This window comes from Phyllostomus discolor, chromosome 2 (assembly GCF_004126475.2).
Source record: "Phyllostomus discolor isolate MPI-MPIP mPhyDis1 chromosome 2, mPhyDis1.pri.v3, whole genome shotgun sequence".
Taxonomy (NCBI): Eukaryota; Metazoa; Chordata; class Mammalia; order Chiroptera; family Phyllostomidae; genus Phyllostomus; species Phyllostomus discolor.
In genome coordinates, this window is record NC_040904.2 from 104,505,203 (window position 1) to 104,529,716 (window position 24,514).

Sequence of the window (24,514 nt, forward strand, 5' to 3'; positions counted from 1 at the left end):
AACATTACCCTTCAGCCTGATAACGTCCCTAAAAAGGCTTGAAGGTCTTAAAAGTAAAGACAGTTGACCTACTGAAAAGTCTACCGTAAACTTTACGAAACACTGTTACCAAACAGAAAACAATAATTCTTAGCAATCTAAAGAATGGTTTACTTCAATCTAACTAAATTTCCAGTCTTTGTTATAAAAGAATGCTAATAAAAAATTTCAGAAGTACTTTGATAGAAAAGCTACAAAAATTACAAGCACTTTACAATAAGTAGGAAGAGCTTCTTTAGTTTCTTTCAGATATTTCACATGCTTCATGTTTTGGTTCTAGGATAACTTCTACCTGACAGAGTATTTTCAAAGTGTATCTTTATTTTGTTTGCAGGGTATACTTTGAGTCTACCAAATTATTTCAACTGTCATCTACGCCTAGAAAAGAGTGTGAAAGATGAGGGTTTATGAATTAATCTATCAAAACCCAGATAAGAAAAGTGTTAATAAAAGAAATCCCAAAATTATCAAGAATACTAATTTCTAAGGCAAATAAAACTTAATATAAAAAAGAATCTAAGATGGAGGCGTAAGCAGAAATACTTCACTTCCTAGCACAACCAAAGAAGGATAACAACCAATTTAAAAGCAAAAACAACCAGAACGGCCAGAAGATCAAACTTCATGGAAGTCCGATAACCAAGGAGTTAAAGAAGAGACATTCATCCAGACTGGTAGGAGGGACAGAGAGGAAGATGGGTGGACAAGTGGTGCAGGAAAGCAGTGGCAGCTGGCGATCCCACATTCACATGCAGATAAACCCAGAGGAACAACTGGGGAGTGAGACAAACCATGCAATCCAGAGTTCTAGCATGGGAAAATAAAGCCTCAAAAACCTCTGGCTGTAAAAATCTGTGGGGGATGTGGCGGCGGGAGACACTCTCAATCTCATAAGAGAGTCTGCTGGAGAGGCCCACGGGGTCCTAGAAGGTACACAGGCCCACCCACCTAGAAATCAGCACCTGAAGGAGCACAATCCACTTGTGGGAAGTGAGAGAAGTGGCAGAAAGTGGGACAAGAGCCAAGCAAGCTAGCAAGCTGCATTGTTCCCTCTGACCCCTCCACAACATACAGCACCACAACACAGTGAAGTGGGTTGTCCCACCCTGGCAAATACCTAAGGCTCTGGCCCTTACAATGTAATAGGTGCACCAGACAGAGAAATATAGCCCAATTGAAACAGATCAAAACTCCAGAAAAAGAACTAAGCAATGAGCAGATATACAACCTATCAGATGCAGAGTTCAAAACGCTGGTAATCAGGATGCTCACACAAATGACTGAGTTCACAAAATGAAGGAAGAAATGAAGGCTATACAAAATGGAATGAAGGAAAATATACAGGGAACCAATAGTGGAGGGAAGGAAGTAAACCAAGACTCAAATCAACGATTTGGAACAAAAGAAATGAACATCTTACTGGAACAGAATGAAGGCTCAAGAATTCAAAAAAAAAAAAAATGAGGAAAGGTTTAGGAACCTCTGAGACAACTTTAAGTGTTCTAACATCTGAATCATAGGGGTGCAAGAAGGAGAATAGGAAGGGCAAGAAATCAAAAACTTATTTGAAAAAATAATGAAGCAAAACTTCCCCAATCTGGCAAAGGAACTAGACTCCCAAGTCCAAGAAGCTCAGTGTCCCAAATAAGTTGGATCCAAGAAGAAACACACCAAGACACATCATAATTAAGTTACCCAAGATTAACGAGAAAGAGAGAATCTTAAAAGCAGCAAGAGGAAAGGAGAGAGCTACCTACAAAGTAGTTCCATAAGATTATCAGCTGATTTCTCAAAAGAAACTTTACAGGCAAGAAGGGGCTGGAAAGAAGTATTCCAAGTCATGAAAGGCAACAACCTACATCCAAGAATACTCTATCCTGGAAAGCTATCATTTAGAATGGAAGGGCAGATAAAGTGCTTCCCAGATAAGGTCAAGATGAGTTCATCCTCACCAAGCCCTTATTATATGAAATGTTAAAGGGACTTATCTAACAAAAAGAAGATAAAAAACTATGAACAGTAAAATGACAACAAACTCACAATTATCAACAACTGAACCTAAGAAATAAAATCAAACACAAACTAAGCAAACAACTAGAACAGTAACAGAATCACAGAAATGGAGATCACAGGGAGGGTTATCAGTGGAGGGGGGAGGGGGAAGGTACAGGGAATAAGAAGCATGACAAGGGGAAGTTAATAGTGTAGGAAATGAAGAAGCTAAAGAACTTATATGTATAACCCATGGACATGTAAGGGGTGGGGGCAGTAATGCTGGAGGATGGGCATGCAGAGCTGAGGGGAATAAAGTGGAGAAAAAATTGGGAAAACTATAATAGCAAATCAATAAAATATACTTAAAAAAGAATCTATCCAAAACTTAACTGTTTTATAATTATGTTGCATCATGTACCTTAATGTCACTTCCAAATATTCAATATGCCCAATCTACAAAAGTCATTCATTGATAAACGAACATAGTTCTTGGTTAAGATTATCTTTTGTAAAGCCTCACTTTTAAAGTTGCATTGAAATGCAGATGCTTACAATTTTTTTACCTTATATACTTCCATAAGCATTGTCAAATAAAACGGTTACCTCTGCCTTTTAAATGTAATCAAAAGGAAAAGAAACCCAAAGCAAAGAAAGAATAAATAATAGCACACATGGTATAAGAGTCTGAAACAAAAAAATACTGTAGCTAAAAGGCCTTTAGCATCTTTTAACTAGATCATCACATAATTAGTCAAGTTCTAATTTTACATTAATTTTTTCTTTTGTGAAAGTAAAACACTTGTTCTAGGCATGAGATTTCTATGAATAGGGCTAGAATTTCTATATAATAATAAAGCACAGACATGTGTGTTCTTTTAAGAACTCTATCTAAATAATGGTCTTAACAGTACATAAACTGGGGCAAATGTAGGTTTGCAGTTTTCCATATGGAAAAATAATACAATAATTAACAAATAATAATACAAGAATAAACTCTCCTTCATATACTCCCAACTGTACACTTTCTGCCCCACCCTGTATGTCTGATGACCAAAGCTACACTAAGGAAGAATGACAGCCCAACAAATCCAAACAAACCACCCCAGAAATTACCAGATAGGTCTCTCCAAACCATTTTCCATTTCTCTTGTCACCAGTAATCAAACCAATATCTTCTAAAGTTCACAATTACTATAATTAATCCACTTCGTTGAAAAGAAAAATCCTACAAAGGGATAATCAGATTCTTAAAAAATCACTGACCAAAGTGAGTAAAATCAAGCCACCAACTGAAATTTTTCTCCTGCCCTTGACCTTTGCAAATTACCTAACCAGCAAACATTCGTTAACTAAGAAACCAACTTTCCACCCACATCAGAAAACACAACAGTAAGCATATTTATAAGCTCCTTAGACTATAAATCACTAAAGAGATAGAAATGACCTTTAAATCTAAATCACTCATTGAGGGAAGCCACTTCCCAAATCAAACCCAGCACAATGAGGATGCTAACAATGTAATCCTTCCCACAATTTATTAATAGAAATTAGTTTTTAAAATTAGTAAGCCTCTAAACTCAAGGAAAAGCTGCTTTACTTGTCCATGAATTTTGCATACACACACATTGACTTTGTAAACAATCAGGAAATATTTTGTGCTGTGATGATCAAGATCATTCAGGCAAGCTTTCAAACGACCTCTTCAAAGATGATGTAAGCACAGCCTGATACAGTACTTTATGGTCTACAGAGTGCGTTCTCATGTCACATTTTGTTTGATCCTTACAACCACCTGGAGACTGTCACTGTTTGTCCCAGTTCTATAGATGATGAAACCAGGATTCAATGGGTTAAGTGCCCAAGGTTACACAACACCTAAGTGTCAAGTCAAAGACTTCAACCAGATCCTCTGCCTCCTAATAAATGTCTAACACAGAATCACAAGAGAGGTCATTCCCAAGTTAGAACAACTTTATGTTACTCTTAGCAAAGTTCTGGAAGTCCCCCTCAAAAAAAAAACCCACAAAAGTTTGAAATCTAACATCAATGAACGCAAAATTTGAAATTAAATGTTATCTATGATGAGTTAATATGTAAATAAACAGAGAAAATTCATCTGATTTTCATAACACAGAAATTATTCTACTGTAATAAAGAAGAGAACCCTACAAAAATTATAGGAATACACATTTAAAAATTAGCTTATTTGACTTTTATAGTATCATTCTTTGTGAACAAAAACATGTTAAGATGTTATTAAAACTCAAAGATAAGAGGAAAGTATAATTATTACTTCTAATATGAATATAATTAAATACTCTCATTTAAAAACTTATATATGCCTAGCTGGTGTGGCTCAGTAGATTCAGTATCAGCCTGCAAACCAAAGGGTAGTTAGTTTGATTCCCAGTCAGGACACATGCCTGGGTTTCAGACCAGGTCCCCAGCAGGCAGTGCATGAGAGGCAACCACAGACTGATGTTTCTCTCCCTCTTTTTCTCCCTCCCTTCCCCTCTCCAAAAATAAATAAAATATTTTAAATAAAATAAAAATTTGTATAGGGTTCATAAAAAGCCAGTCTATCATTTGACAATTTTCACCTTATTCAACACCAAACTCAAACCCTCTCATTGTGTGTCTCAAACACGTGCCCAGGGTAAAACCAGGCACTAGACACAATGCAGAGGTGAGCCCATACATACAGGAAATGGTTTTTATCTGATTAGGAAGCTGAGATTCGCCATCAGAGTCAATCAGAGAATATCTCAAGAAGTGGCTACAAAGGAGCCCAGTGATTTCTCCATAATTGCAATAACCATTAAATTTGAACAATTCATGAAACATGTTAGTAAGACTGGTGGTTTTTTTCCTGAGTGATAGTCAATTTGGCAAGTTAACTAATTATTTAGAAACATAGCTTCTACTAACACTGGATGGACATTTTCTTTTTTTTTAAGTATTTTTTATTGATTATGCTACTACACTTTTCCCAATTTTTTCCCACCTCCGCCCTGCCCCACCAACCCTCCAGCATCCCCCCTCTTAGTTCATGTCCATGGGTTGTACATATAAGTCGGACATTTTCTTATTTGGAGATAACTTATTCTCAAGTAGAAAAGTAGGAAATGTAAAAGCAGGACATTTCATTTTTCCTTTTCAAGCTATGAATTAGAAATAATATGAGATCTACAGTATTGTTTTTAAAAATGTTTATTAATATTAAAATACTATATGTATTACTAGAATTATTAAACATCTTATATACAAATAATCTATTAAGCAAACACATCTTTAAAGAAAATACCCAGACTTTATAACCTCATTTTAATAAACTATGTAACAAAATCCATTCGTGTAACTGAGGAATAGTAAAACAGCATGAATCTATTCCCTGGCACCCTCTTGCACTGGCTACCACTGACCTCCCTAAAACTTCTTAAATGTCCAATACTGTGAATTACAACTGAAGCAAACATTTATATAGTGCTTAAAACATGACAAAGCACAAATGCATATATCATTTTTTTTCAAAGCTTAAATAACCCACTGGATGGAGATCATTCCCATTCGCAAAAATTAAAGATAGGATAAGATGGCACAGATCTATTTTTTGCTGACCCTCCTCAACAAACACAGCTCTAAAACATGATAATAACACAAGAGCTAACCAAAGGAAAACTCTGAAAAGTGATAGGAAGGCAGAGAGAACCAGTTTGGGACTTCCAGACTGGAGAAACGAAAAAACAGCAGGATGTTTTAAGTCCCTACACCCAAAAGAAGGCAATCCAGACTGACACTCCCCAACCACCAATTAAGCAACTAAAGGCAGACCACAGAGTCCCATTCCTCCCCCAAATTAAAGAGAGTCCCTCTGCAATATCAGGGGAAGATCAACTGGAAGCCCGGCCAACAGCAAACACCAAGAGAAGCAATTCTTCCTTCTCCACCTGGTCTGAGACTCCAGCTTTCTGCCTAGAGATACAGATGCAATTAGGCAAAACTGATTGACCCAACAAGAGCAAGAGGCTCAGTCTGGGCCAAGACTGTGCTCCCTCACCCAGAGATGCAGGGACAGCAAAGAATGTTGGGGTGGGGGAACTAGTAGGAGCATCCCACCACAATCCTCTCCTATCTAGAGATGCCCTGAAGCTTGGCATGGGGAAATCCCTTTTGCTCCCTCAAGAAGCACCAGCAAAGATCACTGGGAGCCCAGCAGCACCCAATAAATCAAGCTGCCCATAAAGGCCCTAAAAATTAAACTGTCATTAGATCAGTGCCTATATGCAAAACCTAAACAAGACGACTGGCTGACTGCTGAAATAAAAAATGTAAATAGGGCCCAGAACATAAAATAATAGATAAAATAGAAATAACCCAAGAAAATCACACCATGAGTGAGAAAAGATAATCTACTAAGGCCAATAGAGGGAAGAATCAAAATGTTGGAATTAGTTAACAAGGATTTTAAAGCAATGATAATAAAAATGTTTCATCAATCAATCACAAATTTTCCTGAAACAAGTACAAAATGGAGAATCTCTAGAAAGAAGCAGAAACTATAAAAAAGAAACAAAAGGAAATTACAGAACTACAAAGTACAGTATCGTAGCCGCCCCTCATTTGTGAGGGATGTGTTCCCAGAAGCCAGCAAGTGCCTGAAACTATGCACAGTATCAAACTGTACATATGCTATGCTTTTTCCTACACATACATAGTACTAATACTTACCTGTGATAAAGTTTATTTTATAAACTAAGAATAGTTAAGAGATTAACAATAACTTTTAATAAAAGGAGAACAGAAATTTTTACCTGGTATACCAAAAGAAATTTTAAAATGTGCAATACCTGACTCTTTAGCCAGGGGCACTAACCTCTTTTCCCTTAGACTGTCAAATAAAAAAATGACAACAGCCAGCACAATAGCCATCCAGTGTGAATGAAGCAAAATTATTCCTAAATTTTTTTTGTGGTCAGATCAGAAAAACTTTATTTTTTAGTGTGCTGTAGAATTTTAGTGATTAGTTTATGTGTGCCATGATATGAAAAAGGCTGAAAATCACTGAAACAGAAAAATTACAACAATATACTATAATAAAAGGTATGTGAATGTGGTCTTTCTCTCAGAATCTCATTGTACTGTATTCACCCTCTTTCTTCTTATAATGATATAAGATGATAAAATGCCTACATGATGAGATGAAGTGAGGTGAATGACACTGTCATCGTAACATAGCATCAAACTATTGTTGACTTCTGACAATACATCAGAAGGAGAATCATCTGCTTCAGGTGATCCTGGATCATCAAGCCTAACAATGTCCATGACTGAATGTCAGCAGCAAAAAATGTCGATGGTTGGGAAATGTTAGTATTTTCAGACTGTGATTAATCACGGATAACTGGAACCATGAAAGCAAAATCACATAAAGAAGAGACTACTGTAACTGAAAATTTTAAAACTCACTGGAATGGTTCAATGCAAACATAGAGATGACAGGAAAGAGACTCAATGAATTCAAAGAGAGTAAAAAAAAGAACTCACGCATAAAGAAAGGAAAATAAGAGAAGGGCTGAAATGGTATTCATAGAAAGAATAGCTGAAAACCATTCAAATGTAGCAGATACAAACTTACAAATCCAAAAAACTGTGCAAACCCAAACAGGATAAACCCAAAGAAATTTACACCAAGACACATAATGATTAAATGTTCAAAAGCCAAAGACCAAAAAAAAAATAAAATAAAATAAAAAACTTCCAAGGCAGGCAAGACATTAAAGACACATTTGCCTATAATGAAACGAGTCAAATGACACTAGATTTCTCATCTGAAACCACAGAAACCTAAAAAAAGTGGTACAGTATTTTTTGAACACTAGAAAAAAAACAACTGCCAACCAAAAATTCCATAGCCAGTGAAACTACTCTACAGAAATGTGTTAGTCCATTTGGGCTGCTGTAACCAAATACCAACAAATGGGTGGCTTACAAACAGAAATGTACTTCTGGAGGCTAGATGTCCAGATCGGCACCCCAGCACAATCAGGTGAAGGCTCTCTTCCTTGGACGGCATAAAGGCTGCCCCTTTCATCACATCAACAACCCCATTCATGAGGTCTCCCCACTCATGGTCTAATAACCTCCCAAGGGCCCCGATTCCTAAAACCATCATATTGGGCACTAGGATTTCAACATATGAGTTTTAGGGGAATACATTCAGGTGACAGCAAGAAACAAAGGGGACTTTAAAAAAAAAAGAATTCTCAAAAGAGGAAAAACTAAAAGAATGTGTCACTAATACAGGTATACACACAGCTTATCTTTCCATCAACAGTTTTATAAATCATACTTGATGACTGAAACAAAAAGTATAACATCACCTAATATACAAGACAACTATATTTCAAAATTGAGAAGAAAAGGCTAAAATAGGACTGAAGTTTCAACACTTCAGTAGAAGTAATAAAATGCTGATACCATTAGACTATTAAAAGTCATATATGCATGCATTCTGTAATAACAACAACCACCTACAAAAACTATACCGTGACAGACTCCAAAACAATATATTTTTTTACTATTTTATTTTTATTTTATTTTTTTGGAGAGAGGAGAAGGGAGGGAGAAAGAAAGGGAGTGAAACATTGGTATGTGAAAAGAACATCACTTGGCTGCCTACCCCCAACTGGGGAACTGGCCCACAACCCAGGCATATGCCCCAACCAAGAATCAAAACAGTGACTCCTAGGTTTGCAGGACGATGCCTAACCCATTCAGCCACACCAGTCAAGGCACCAAAACATTATTAATAGGTCTTTTATAAAAGATGGGATCCTAAAACAAGTTCTAGTAATCTGCCAGAAGGCAATCAAAAGACTAGCAGGGTAGATTTTTATAACCACTCAATTATATGTTAGTAATAGGAAATTCTTATGGGGGTGGAGGGAGAAGTGGTAATGGAAAAAATACACTTAACTAATGAAGCATTAAAAAATAAAAAATAAAGAAATTCTAACATACATTGAAAGTAAAAGAAGGAAAAAACTGTAACAGTTTTTTTTTTTAAAGGCAGAGTGGCCAAATTAATAACACAATCAACCAAAAGAGTCTAACTGGTATGCATATACAGGGGTAGGGGCAAAAGTAGGTTTACAGTTGTGAGTTAATAAAGCTATTGTAATAATCATAACCTGCATGTCTTTTTTCCATGCCAACAACTGGAAACCTACTTTTACCCATCCCATACAAAATATTCCATCGAACAAAAGCAGAATACACATTCCTTTTGAAGCATACATGGAACATTCACCATGACAGACCATATCCTCAACTATAAAACAAACTTCATCAAATTTAAAAGAATTAAAATAATACAGAGTGCATTCTCTGGCCATAAGAAAAAAAAAGCAAACTTCTAAAAAGTCCATGAGTCAAAGAGTCTCAAAGAAAATTTTAAAATATATACATAAGAATTAATGAAAAAAAAACACATCAAAATATGTGGAATGCTGCTAAAGCAACAATTAGAAGAAAATGTATAGCACTAAGTACATATACTAGAAATGATGAAAAATCAAATCAACAACTTAATTACCTGCTAAGAAACTAAAAAAAGCTAAAAATAAACCTAAAGCAAATACTAGAAAGGAAACAAAGAACAAAAATCAATGAAATCAATAATAAAAAATAGAGAAAAATCAATGAAGTAAAAACTGTATAAATCTCTAACATGACTAACAAAAATAAGAGAAGACACAAGTCACCAATATGAGGACTGAAATAGGGATATCACTACAGATTTGCATCGATTAAAAAATACTAAGGTAACAGTATACAAAACAACTTTATATTCTTAAATTAGAAAATATGAACCAATTTTTCAAAATCTCACTACCAAAACTAAACTGAAATGAATTCCATAATCTAAATAGTTCTGTAATTAATAAAGAAAAATGAATTCTTAAATTTAAAAGCTCCCCCAAGAAAAGAATCTCCAGGCTCAGAAAAGCTTCACTAGGGAGCCCTACCAAAAACTTAATAAAGGATTAATCCCAATTGTTCACAAATGTCTCTCAAAAATATACAAAGGAATATTTCTCAATACATTTTTCAAGAGGTCAAGCATTAATGATGCCAATGATACCAGATACAGACATTACAAGAAAGAAAACAACAAGCCATTATCTACTATGAACATAGACACAAAAAAATCGCACCCTGACCTTGTGGATCATTAGGTTGGGGATCCTCCTGCAAAGTGTAAGGTCACTGGCTGACTCTGGATTCCACATGCCTGGGTAGTCACTCCGGGGCCCATTTGAGAAACAACCAATGGATGTTTCTCTCACATAGATGTTTCTCTCCCTCTCTTCCTCCCTTCCCTCTCTCTAAAAAGTACAATGTATTTTTTTAATCCTTAACAAAATACTACCAAACCAAATTCACTAACACATAAAACCCATTCATTATGTACCAAAGCTAAGTGGGATTTATCTTGAGAAAGCAAAATTGGTTTAAAATCTGAAAATCAACTAATATATTATTACCATATCAAAAAAAAGGAACATGAACTTTTATTTTTTTTTTGTAAATCATCTCAGTAGATGCAGAAAAACATTTGATGCAATCTAACAAACTTAAACAATAAAATATCCAACAATTAGGAACAGAAGAAAATTTCCTCAACTTGATAAAGGCCGTCTAAGAAAAATCCAGAGTTAACAACATTATACTTAATGGTAAAACAGTGAATGCTTTTCCTCTATGACCGGAAACAAGACAAAGATGTCTGCTTTCACTATTTCTACTCAACACTGTACTAGACATTCTAGCAAGAAGAATTAGGCAAGAAAATAAAATAAAAAACATTCACATGGAAAGGAAGATGTAAAATTGTCTTCATTTGCAGATGACATGATATTACATACAGAAAACCCTAGAGAATCCACTAAAAAATTACAAGATCCACTAAATTACAAATCCACTAAAAAATAAACAGCAAGGTTGAATAGTACAAGAACATTACACAAAAATCAACTGCATTTCTATATACTAGCAATAAACAATGCAACAATGAAATTAAGAAAGTATTGTCACTTATAACAGCATCAAAAAGGATAAAGTACTTAGCAATAAATTTAACAAAAGAGGTACAAGACCCGCACACTGAAAAAAGTGTAAATTACACATTTTAAAGAAATTAACAAACACCTAAACAAATAGACATCTGGTGTTCATGGATCAGGAAACTTTATATTGTTAAGATGAAAATATTTTACCAAATTGCTCTGCAAATATAATACAATCCATGTCAAAATCCCAACAGTAGTTTCTGCAGAAATTGACAATCTAACCCTAAAATTCATATGGAATTGCAAAGGACCCAGAATACTCAAAACAATCTTGAAAGTTGAGAAGAACAAAGTTAGAGGATGCATACTTCCTGATTTCAAAATTTACTACAAAGCTACAGTAACCAAAACACTCTAGTAGTGACATAAAAATATAGACATACATACAGATGAAGGAATAGAATTGAGAGACCATAAATAAATATCTACTTTTATGATCAAATGATTTCTGACAGGGTGACAAGACAACGCAGTGGAGAAAAAATAATCTTTTCAACAAATGCTGCTGGCACCAACAGATACCACATGCAAAGGAATGAAGTTAGATCCCTTCCCTCATACCATATACAAAAATTAACTCTAAATGGATTCAAGAGCTACATGTAAAAGCTAGTTATAAAACTCTTAGAAGAAAATACAGGAACAAATCTTTGCAACCCTGGATAAGGCAAAGCCTTCTTAGATATGACTCCAAAAATACAAGCAAGAGCCCTGGCTGATGTGGTTCAGTGGGCTGAGTGCTGGCCTGCAAACAGAAGGGTTGCTGGTTCAATCCCTGACTAAAATATTTTAAGGAATTAAAACACAAATAAATGGAAAGGCATCCTATGTCTATGTTAAAAGATTTGTACTACCCAAAGCAATTTACAGATTAAATGCGATCCCTATCAAAATCCTAATGGTCTTTTTCACAGAAATAGAAATATAATTCTAAAATTCAAATGGAACCACAAAAATCTCCATATAGCCAAAACAATATAGAAGAATAACAAAGCTGGAGGCCTCACGTCTTCTAATTTCAAAATGCAATACAAAGCTACAATAATTAAAACACTGTAATCCCACCATGCAGGTAGACATACAGACCAATAAAAGAAACGGAGCCCAGAAACAGACCCATACATAAAGGGACAAACCAATCTTCAATAAGAATACCAATATTTAGCCATAAAAAAGAATAAAATCTTACCAATTGTGACAGCATGAATGGACCTAAAGGGTATTATGCTAAATGAAATAGGTCAACCAGAGAAAGACAAATACCATATGATTTCACTTATATGCAGAATCTGAAAAACAATATAAACAAAACAGAAACAGATTCATAAATACAGAGTACAGACTGATGGTTGCCAGAGAAGAGGAGGAGTGGAGTACTGGAGAAAAAGGTGAAGGGATTAAGAAGTAGACTGTTAGTTACAAAATAGTCCTGGGGATATAAAGTACAGGATAGGAAACACAGTCAATAATATTGTAAGAACTATATATGGTTTGAGGTGGGTAGTGAAAATATTGGGGGGAACACTTTGTAAAGTATGATTGTCTAACACCATGCTGTACACCTGCAATTAATACATATTGAATGTAGACTGTAATTTTTTACAAAATGGAAAAAATTTTGAATACACAATGGGGAAAGGATAGGCTTTTCAAAAAATGATGCTGAGAAAACAGAACATCCACATGGAAAAGAATGAAAATGGACTCTTACCTTTTACCAAACACAAAAATCAACTCAAACTAGGTAAGACTTGAACATGAGACTTAAACTGTAAAACCCCTAAAACAAAACTTAAGGAAAAAAGGTCATGACAATGGTCTTGGCAATGATTTATTGGCTATGACTCAAGAATTCCACTCATAGGTATATATCCAAGAGAACTAAAAATACATGTTCACATAAAAACTTGCACATGAATGTTCATAGTAGCATTATTAATAATAGCCAAAAAATAGAAACAATCCACGTGTTGGTCAACTGATGGATAGACAGAATTAGCAATATTCATGCAGAATATTATTCAGCAATAAAAAGAAATGAACTCCTGACATATGCTATATGATGTAACTTATGCTAAGTGAAAGAAGCTACATATACTGTTGTTATGATTTCATTAGTATGAAATGTCCAGAATAAGCAAATTTATAGAGACAGAAAATAAAGTATTAGTGGTTGCCAAAGGTCAAGGACAAAGGGAGAATGGGAAGTGATGTTACTGGATACAAAGTTTCTTTTTAGGATGATGAAAATGTTCTAAAACTGAGTATGGTGATGGCTGCATAACTCTGTAAATACAATAAAAACAACTGAAATGGGTAAACTGTATTGCATTTAAGTTATAGCTTACTAAAACTGCTTAAGAAAAACTACATGATGCCTACAACTTGCTTCAAAATAATATGGAAGCTCTAAATAAATGGAGAGACATTCCATGGTCATGAATTGAAAATCTCTATAGAAGAAATTCTCCATAGAAGAAATTCTCCTGTAAGTAAAGTATAGGTTTTCTATTCCTATCAAAATCCTAACAAGATTTTTTTGTAGACATAAACAATTATTCTAAAAGTTATATGAAGAAGAAAGACACTACAATAGCTAAAATAGTCTTCACAAAGTAAGAGGAATACTCTACCTGATGACTTACTACTCATTTACTAACTAACATTTGGTCTTGATTACTATTACAGTTATAGTAATCAAGCCAGTGTGGTACTGACAGAGGGAGAAACAGATGGATCAATGGAACGGAATACTAGAACCCCAAAATAAACCAACACAAATATGCCCAACTGATTTCTGATAATGGGCAAAAACAATTCAATGGAGGAATAACAGTCCTTTCAACAAATAGTGCTCAAACAACTGAACATCAATAGGCAAAAAAGAAAAAGAAAAACACCACAGAAATCTTGACCTAAACTTAACAACCATGTACAAAAATTAATTTAAAATGGATCATGAATTTAAACATGAAACTATACAACTTTTAGAAGAAAAGTTGTACATACATTACAGGCAAGGTCCACCAGGACCTAAAGAAAAGGATTCTCAGACTTGGCACCAAAAATATGATCCATATAAAAGAAAATAAACCAGACATCATCAAAATAATACACACTGGCCCTGTGAAAGACCTTGTTAAGAAGATGAAAAGATAAGCTTCCGACCCGGGAAAAATAGTTGCATACTATATAGCTAACAAAGATCTTATATCTAAAATATATAAAGAACTCTCAAAAATTAACAGCAAAAAAAATCTGATTATCTGATTAGAAAATGAGCAAAAGACATAAACAGACAGCAAGTAAGTACACATAAAGATGTTCAGTATCATTAGCCATTAGGGCAATGCTAATTAAAACTTGAGACAGCACTATATACTTATTAGAACAGTTAAAAGAAAAAACAGTGATAATAACAAATGCTAATGAGAAGGAAGAAAAAGTAGATCTCTTATTCAGTGCTTATGGGAATGTAAAATGGTACGGCTATCCTGGAAAATAGTTCAGAAGTTTCTTATAAAATTAAGCATGCCCTTGTTGTAAAACCCAAGAAGCTCACTCTTTACCTGAGAGAATTATACACAAAATCCTGTACATAAATGTTCATAACCACTTACTTGATTCTTAATAGCAAAATACTGAATATACCAAAAGTCCTTTGACAGGTGAATAGTTAAACTAAGTACATATTAATATACTATATATACTATTCTTGAAATGACAAAACTACAGAGGTAGAAAATAAGTTTTTTAGGGGACAGGGAGGGTTTTAAGATTGGGATACGAATATAAAGGGGTAGTAAGAGAGGTTTTCATTGTGGTAATGGAACAGTCCTGTTAGCTTTGCTGTGGTGGTAGTTACAGAGTTATATACAGGATAAAACTTCATAGAATTACACATACAAAAGTGAATTCAGGTTAAAAAAAATGGTAAAAACCAAGTAAGTTTAGTTCACAGTAATGCATCAGTACCGATTTCCTGGTTTTGATGTCTTACTAGAGCTTTTATAAGACGTCACTCCCGAGGGAAAGCTGGGTATAAGATATATAGGACTCTACTAACTTTGAAAGTTTTGTGAGTCTATAATCTACAATTATTTCAAAATAAAGGTTTGGTTTTGGTTGGGTTTTTTTTTTTTTTTTTAAATAATGAGAGGGGAACCCAGGCTGGTGTGGCTCAGTGGATTGAGTGCTGGCTTGTGAACCAAAGGGTCACTGATTTGATTCCCAGTCAGGGCACACGCCTGGGTTGTGAGCCAAGAGGCAATCCGTCCACGTTTCTCTCACACACTGATGTTTCTCTATCTCTCTCTTTCTCCCTTCCACTCTCTATAAATAAATAAATATTAATTCATTCATTCATTTATTCATTCAAGGAGAGAAAGGGAATGGCGCTACAAACATACCTCAGATATACTGCAAGTTTGGTTCCAGACCACCGCAATAAAGCAAGTTGCAATCTTTTTTCCTGGTCGAGGGTCTTGCCTTCAATTCGTTAAAAATGCAACATCTGTGAGGTGCAATAAAGCAAGGTATGCCTGTATAGATGAAACGAGACTGGTCATTAATTGATAACTCTTGAAGTCAGGTCACAGATATAGATTCATAATACTACTCTATTTTTCATCTATTTAAATTTTCCCATAATAAAAGGTTAATGAAAATATAAGAAAGCCATCTATCAAAATATTAATGGCAGCTTCTCCAGTTGGTAATTTTATTTTTCTTTTTGCTAATATGCATTTTAAATTTTTTCTATAAAACAAATTTCCTATATAAAACAATTTTTAAGGCAATATTTGCTCATATGGTCTTTTGCCCTTATTATTTTACTCATATTTTTAAAAAGTAGCATTACAGGAAAAAAAATTTAAACTTAGAATCCAACTGATACTTCTTACTTATAATACACAGCTTTATTTGAAAATATTTCTTCTAAATACCCAATTTATATTTCACCCAATTACATTTCACCTCAAAGTTCCTTATCTTTTTCCCAAGTTAGCTAAAACACTCTCGCTAGAATAGATTTACAATAAGCACAGAAACTCATTATAGTGATCCTCACACAACAGAGCAGATGTCCAAGTTCAAGACACCGTAAGACATTTGAACAATTCCAGTTGGGTTGCAATGTTGCCTAAGGTATCATTATTAACTTTAAATTTTGTTTTAAAATTGTATGTGCTCTTTTTAAATTTTCAACACTTTTTAGAAGCAGATGTGAAAAGTTGATAATGATTACAAAACCATGCTAAAGAATCCAACGCATGGGAATCTAAGAAAATCAGTAATTCACTGAACACTGAGATTCTGACAATATAATCACTTTTACTTTTGTTTAATTTATTTGTATATCAAGCAAAAATGATAGAATACCATTTCCCTCAGTTATAATTTAAATTATGCCCTGTCTGGTGGGGCTCAGTGGATTGAGTGCATGCCTGCAGCCCAAGGGTCACAATTGGATTCCCAGTCAGGGCACATGCCTGGCTTGCAGGCTAGGTCCCCAGTTGGGGGCGCACAAGAGGCAACCACACATTGATGTTTCTCTCCCTTTCTCCCTCCCTTCCCCTCTCTCTAAAAATAAATAAATAAAACCTTTAAAAATTTTTAAATTAGTTTTAATTAAATAAATTAAAATTAAATTATAAGAGAAATAACAAGAGACCTAAACTCTGCACTGTCTGTGGGAATTTGGCTAAGTCACAATCTCTTTAAACTCCATTTCCTTATCTACATACTGAAAAGATATACTTGTTCATCTTCCATCTCCAAAATCCTATGTAATGAGGCTCTAAAATATACTTTATAAACTTTGACCCATGATCATTCTAATGACGTTTGGAAAAACATAACAGATACAAAAATGTCATAAATACTGTAACTACATAAAGTAACACAATTACACAATACAGTATTTATAATTATGTTGTTATAACAAGTTTTAATATGCTATAACATAATTTTTATAGACTTACATTATTTTGGAGAATATTATTCTTGATACATCAGATCAGGGTTTCTCAACATCAACATCTCAACATTTCCTAGCATCAGCCTGCCCTGGAAAACTCTTTGTTGTGGTGGCTACCATGTGCATTGTAGGATATTTAGCATCTATCCACTAGATACAAGTAGAATCCCCCAGGGCAACCAAAGATCTTTTTTTTTAATATTTTTTAAAAATTTGTATTTATTGACTTTAGAGAGGTGAGGGGAAGGAGATTTGTTGTTCCACTTATTCATGCCTTCACTGGTTGCTTCTTGTATGTGCCCTGACCAGAGATCAAACCTGCAACCTTGGTGTATCTGGATGATGCTCTACCAATTTAGCTACCCAGCCAGGGCTCAACAATGTCTTTAGACATTACCCAAACCACTTCTGGTAAAGGACCTCTGATATTAGATTTAAAATTTTGAGGGCTCTTTGGAGATGGGAAAAAGGAAGATTGTTTTTTGTTTTTGTGATATAAGAAAAAGGCATAAGAAAGAGTAGCAATGAACAAAACAAAAAGGTTCAACTGCCACTCATACACTAGAAAAAGTAAAGGTATTCTTTTGTATGAAGGCTTGCTGAAAAACAGGTTAACCAAATACTGTTGATACAGTAACAAGAATGACAACCCCACAGGTAGTCCATTCTCAAATAAAGAGCATCCTCAATAAGGCCCAAGTTTGTTTTTTTATCAGAGATTAATAAAATTAACATATCACATTTTGCCATGCATAATGCACTCCCATGTTTAGTATACATCCACAGTTTTGTTATACAAGGGATTTGTGTACCCATTATTATACCCATTGTGTGTAATCACTATACCCATATACAATGCTCATCCTTATTTTTCCCTCAAAAATTTGGGCAAAAACGTGTGCATCATACACAGCAAAATATGGGTCATTATTCTTCCCTCTAGCATTTGTGGGAAGGCTAAACCTTCTCAAGTGACCTGCTATTCTCTAACCAGTGAGAATACCCACATGAAAAAGATCCATCCAGTTAAATACAAAAAGCATCCATCTGTTTTAATCAACTGTAAATGGACTACAAATGCCTCAAAAGTAACACTGAGAAATATGCTCAAGTCCTTTATGTATTTAAAGACCAATGACACTCAGTGTGGGGAAACTACATTTACACGCTACAACAGAAAATTAAACGTTCACACATCTGTTTTTTGGTACTTTAATACCCACTATAAAAATCAAACTCAGCCATTATTTTCCACCAAACATACAAATACCCAGTTTCCTTAGTCTATTCTTGGATAGGTCACCAGACTGGGAATAAGAGAACCAGAGTCTATTCCCAGCTGCAAAACAGACTGATAATCTCATGCAAATTATTCACCCAGGTTAAGGTTCTATACCGGTATCATGCTGACAATACTGAAAATATGCCCAGAAACATGCACTGAGAAACCCAGGACTTCCTCTTACACCCAAAGGACAACTGCAAACGTATTTTTAGATTTATTAAATCTAAAAATCTGAATAGGATTTTATTTATAGCAACATTTAACATACTTGAAATTTCAAAACTGTGTGGTGCATTTACCACTGCCCTCTATAAAATAAGCAATGCTTTTATTATCACCATGACCCACTTTGCAAAACTCTACTTGTAAACTACACAAATCACAATTATTATGTAAAATCAAAAATAAAAGTTGTTTTTAATTCAAGCTCTTGGGAAGGGCTTTAAGTCTGTCTAACTTTTAGTTTGCTACACAAGTAGTTCTTTCCTGACACTTTGTGCTTCACAAAGTCTGGAAAGCAAAAGTTTGCCCCCTAGTCTAAATCTGGAAAGACCTTACCGCTGTTCCGACCACTAAACACAGAGATTTTACTAGTGCAACCAATACGCGGATACCTGAGTACAGATTTTGCTCTTCATACCAAGGAAAACACTGTGTATTACACCAAGTTACCCATCTGACCTTTTCGCACACCACAGAAGTGTAAACACAATGCAGTCCCACAGAAGACTGGAAAAAAGCAGGGTTAGGAGGGAAAAGGGGGTGTCAAGGCTCCGCGGCCCCCCGCTGTCAGGCAGACACTTGTTAGCAGCCAAGAAGCCACTTACAAAGTTTGCCATCTGGCTGCGGAAAGGGGGCCCTGACGGCGCCGCGGGCCCTGACCCGGAAGACCGGTGTCTGGGAGGCCCCACGGCCCGCCAAGGCCCCAGGCGCAGCAGCCACCCGGGCAGGAAAAGCCTCCGCTCCTCCGAGCTCCCCGCCGCCTCTCTGCACACGAGCGCACTAACGCAGGCGCGCGTGCACTCACACGAACACACACAACAAAAGGAAGCCGTGGGAGCCTCGTGCGGAGGTTTGGTCCGGGAGCTACAGAAAGCCCCTCCCCACGGCTCCCACCGCACGGCCCCGGGACTCACTCACTCGAGAGCCCGAGGAGAGGCCCGTGGGTGCGCGGATCCCTGCAGCCCGCGACCCACCGCCCGGGCTCTGCTCCCCCGCGCTCGCAGGCGGAGCCGGCGACGGAGAGGCGGCTCTGGGTCCAACACCCGCGCTGCTCCGCCCGCGGACCAGCCCAGAGCTGGCAAAATCCCGCCCGTGTGGCTGTCGAATCGGGCCTGGGCTCCAAAAGCCCAGAGAACCGGAGGACTCCCTACCTCCCAGGTTTCTTAAGAAATAAAACCACTATGCATAATTACCCTTGGTAAACCCTCCACTTCTACAAACCATGGTATTTTTAAGCCCCTTTTCCTTACTAAAGCACTAATCAAAAGTAGACTCCGACACAACACTCCTTAAAATAAGAAATCTTACAGTAATTTCTTCCTTAAGCCTTCCTCTTACTCTTACTTCTCCACACCTTAATTTACTCATTTTAGTCTGCCCTTACGTTCCAGTTTTTAACCTAAGAACTGCATTTCTCTTTTGAAATCTACTCTTCTAATAGTAACAAGTCTCCTCATAAATCCCATCCATCTCCCACTTACCTATTCAAAACCTCTCCATAACTTTTTATCAGCTCCTACCTAGTAACTCAAATGACTTTTTTAAACACAGCTTTTTTTTCCTGTTCTCTCATTCCCTGAAAGCTAACACTCTCTGATGTTACACACAAATTTGCCCCCACATTGCCCTCAAATCTTGTGAACCTATTTCAGAGGCCACCAGAGTCACTGAAAAAATCCATTTCCTAAGCATATCCCCAATAATCTGACAATGATCTTTCCAAATACTCTCTACCAATTCATTTGAATCACTCATAACTCAAGACTACCATGCCCATTTCCCTAAAGACTACAGAACCTTATCAAATTAACACATTATTTCCATCATTATATGTATCTATACAGGCAGGTATGTATGTTTGACAAGCACACATACACAAGGCCCTGCAAAACATCAAGTGTATGTTTCACTCTAATCCCTTAGATACTGGCTCTTCTCAAATTTACAAGAGAAGCTCCATGACAACCAAGATTTCCTGCATCCAACCCCTACCCTGTGAAGTCACTTATCGATGCTCAATTAATATAATTATCACTTAAACTCTCTCCATTTCTACCACAGTCATTTCCCTACCACAGTCATTTCCAACACCTTCCCTAAGATATCCATCATTCCTGTAATCCAACTAATCCACTCAAATATTCACAATATACTCCTTCCCACTCACCAAGGCTCAGCTATGTTTGAAGCTGGTCCTAAGAAACAATTCTAGACGAAATCGGAGGTTACAGCAAAGATTTAGTCGGGCAAAGTGACATCCTTTGGCTCTCTGAGACTGTCAGCGCTCTGGATCCCCACAGGCCTTTCATTATTAAGTTTGGAGGGTCAGAAAGTATTCTTTGCTCAGAGGTTGAAAGAGTCAGTTAATCATGTGAGGTATGTAATGCAAATATGAAGGGTATGAAGCATACAGCATTGGTACCTTCATGGTTTAAAATGTCAGTTGCCAGGACCACAGCAAGGCACTGATAAAGAATCTCAAAAACCACAGTTTGGTAAGCACTTGAGAGTCAAATCTTTGACAGTACAAGGGAAAAGTTGACAGAAGACGAAGTCTGACATAAATGAATACTACTGCAGTACTGGACAAACAAAAGTTTGAGAGCAGAGACAAAAGTCAAAGAGTAAGAGACCTGTCTAGGTCTAAAATATCATCAGTGGAAAACGACGAAGGTTCAAAGCCCTTAAATGTTCAAGATTTAAAAGCAAAGCAAAACAAAGAAAGCAGCAATGTTTCAGTTTTAACCATATTTTGTTTTGGGGACTGGTAAGATAGCTCCTTTTGAGATGTTCAATAAATGATAAATAACTAGATATAACACAAGAAAACATTTTAGAACTGTATACCTGTTCTTATAGCTCCATATCCAAGTAATAAATAAAATGAGAACACAGAGCAAACCAGCCTCCTTGTAACACTAAGAAATATGAGATAAAAGTCATTTAGACAAAAAAGAAAAAACTATAGAGGCTATTTTATGGCCCCAAAGACACCTACTTCCTAGCACTCACCCCATTCTTTCCACTTTTTACCTGTACCTCTTTACATAAACAAATTACCACCACACAATTTTTGCAAAAAGTCTGATGTGATTTTGAGGCACTCAAGTAGACCAATGAGCTTAATGTCTCTATCATTTATGATATTTTTAAAAAGTTATGCATGATGTACTATCATCTTTGTAACGCAGCGGGTGGCAAGGACTGTCCTTATACATGCACAGAGAAGAAATAGTCTCCTGGCATTAGGTGTTTCCTAGGTAACATTGTTTTCTCCATATTTTCTCTGCTACGAACTACTCAAGCTCCTCTTCACTTTACTCTTATTTCTATTTGGGTCAACTCCAACCTCCTCATTCATTTCTGTATTATCTGTTTACTAGCTTCTATCAGCTTACCTATGTTCCTTGTCAACAAATTACCCCACGTCTTTTGCCTTTCATTATTACTGGTTTGGCCAATAAGTTAATTTAGTTTATTCCTTACAATGACTCTAGTAGTCCTAGCTGTCTTGAAGTTTATTTGAAACAATTTTGTTAGATTGTACTGTGACAGCTGTCATATCAGTGTGCATTTTTTTAAAAACTTACCAAAATTGGTGAATTTTTTAAGTCATTTTAACACTGAAGATCAAAGAAAATATGCAACATTTTCTGCGATTTATGCTTTATTATTTTAAGAAAGGTAAAAACATAACTGAAACACATAAAAAGATTTGTGCAGTGTATAGAGAAGGTGCTGTGACTGACCAAACGTATCAAAAGTAGTTTGCAAAGTTCCTTGGTACTATTGACAATTCTGTTCAAATACTTCTTTGCTGTGGAACTGTTTTATGCACTGGAAGATGTTTAGCAGCATGCCTGGCCTCTACCCACTAGAAGCCAATAGCAGGAGATAACTAACATACTCAAAATATCCAAATCAATAACGTCATTGGTGAAAATGAAAAATGTGTCTTTTATTTTATAGAAAAAACTAAATGGACTTTTTGACCAACCCTATAGCACAACTTTACCCCATCTTTTTTTTCTTTCATTGTCTCATTCCTAATTTACAAATCTCTCGGTTGAATTTGTATCAATTATTACACATTAATGGTTATAATTTTTTAATATTTTTTATCCTCACCCAAGGACATTTTTTCATTGTTTTTACAGAAAGAGGAAGGGAGAGAAACATCGATTAGTTGCCTCCCATACATGCCCGGCCCAGGGATCATATGTGCCTGGCCCGGGGATGGAATCTGCAACCAGGCATGTGCCCAGACCAGAAACAGAACACACAGCCCTACATGTACAAGGTTGTGGCTCCAACCGAGTCACTCCAGCCCAGGCTGGTTATGACTGTGAAGTATAATTTATTTATAAAGAAATTTAGAGACAACTGTACTTGAACAATAAAAATAAAGTATTTAGAAAAGAAATTTAAGGAACTGGTGAATGTAACAAATCCATCTATTTATCTCCATCCCAATGCCAGTACAATCTGGATGACTTATCTCTTCCCTGGATTGTTGTGACCACCTCCTCATTTCATCTCAAGCTTGACTTTTCCTGGACAACCTGCTTCTCTCATGACTTAGCCATCCATTCTCCTTCTCCAGTTTGTTACAGAACCAACTGCTTCGGACACTCCCATTGTTCTCAATCACTAAAAAAGTCACTCTTTGTAATTCACTTTACTCACTTAAACCATCCCATCTGCAACATCACCAAATTCCACAATACCCTACTACCTACAATCCTCCCCCAAAATTTCAATTCTGATTTGTCCCAGATTCAGTCATTATTCTCACTGACTTCAAAAACGATGTTGAAGAATTTTCTACACCCTCACCTTCCTCAACTCCTGAAACCTTCACCTGTGCTTTACCCTTGCACATATATATACTGAAAAGAGGGCATCAGCTGGAAGTGCTGTACCACTAGGATTGTAATTTCAAGAACCCTGACTTTTTTTAACCATAACTACTTTTCTGTCTAGGCCTATGCCTGCTCCTCACCTCCTGTTAGCTTCACTCGTTTCCCCCCACAATTTAAATCTGTCCATCAGCCATTTTAATATTGCCCTCTCCAGAATGTCATGACCTTCCATTCCATTCACCATGTATCTCCCCAGTGTCAGAACATCTTCACCATCTGTTTTCTCCACACCCACACACTGGGTGTTAAGCACCACCAGAAATTTATGAAATCGTTTACAAGTGATTTATCCTAAATACAACTCTCATCTTGATTAATCCAAATCATTGTTATATGTAAGTACTTAACCCCATCAAATAATCTATTTCATGAAATTCCCTCAAATCACACCTCCTCTATCTATAATCAAGTCCTCCTTACAGCTTCTAAAAATTCTGCTTCTCAGTTTGGAACTTCCTCAGAAAACTAAAAATGGATCTGCCTTTTGACCCGGCAATTCCACTGCTGGGACTCTATCCTAAGAATACTAAAACACCAATTCAAAAGAACCTCTGCACCCCGATGTTCATAGCAGCACAATTTACAATAGCTAGGTGCTGGAAGCAACCTAGATGCCCATCAGTAAATGAATGGATCAAAAAACTATGGTACATTTACACAATGGAATTCTATGCAGCAGAAAGAAAGAAGGAGCTCCTACCCTTTGCAACAGCATGGATGGAGCTGGAAAGCATTATGCTAAGCAAAACAAGCCAGGCAGTGAAAGACAAATACCACATGATATCACCTTTAACAGGAATCTAAACAACAAAACAAAACAAAACAAAAACTAGCAAAATATAACCAAAGACACTGAAATAGGGGATAGTCTGACAGTGACCAGAGGGGAGAGAAGAGGGAATTTCAGGGGGGAATGGGTAGGGTTTACAGGAACAAATTC

The 24,514-nt window shown here is 36.2% G+C and overlaps 1 protein-coding gene across 9 annotated transcripts in view; it reads right to left on the bottom strand.

Moving 5' to 3' along the window:
• ZNF148 (zinc finger protein 148) overlaps positions 1-24,514 on the bottom strand; it is a 129,221-nt gene that overhangs the window by 94,989 nt on the left and 9,718 nt on the right. For 3 of the 9 annotated variants that reach the window (XM_036018223.1, XM_036018218.1, XM_036018221.1), the window contains exon 2: positions 15,575-15,678. The exons of 5 other annotated variants lie outside the window; for them this stretch is intronic. The gene's annotated coding sequence lies outside the window, so the exon portion shown is untranslated. Of the gene's footprint in view, positions 1-15,574; positions 15,707-24,514 lie in introns of all 9 variants that reach the window. One more of the 9 variants, XM_028505210.2, reaches the window with a different exon arrangement.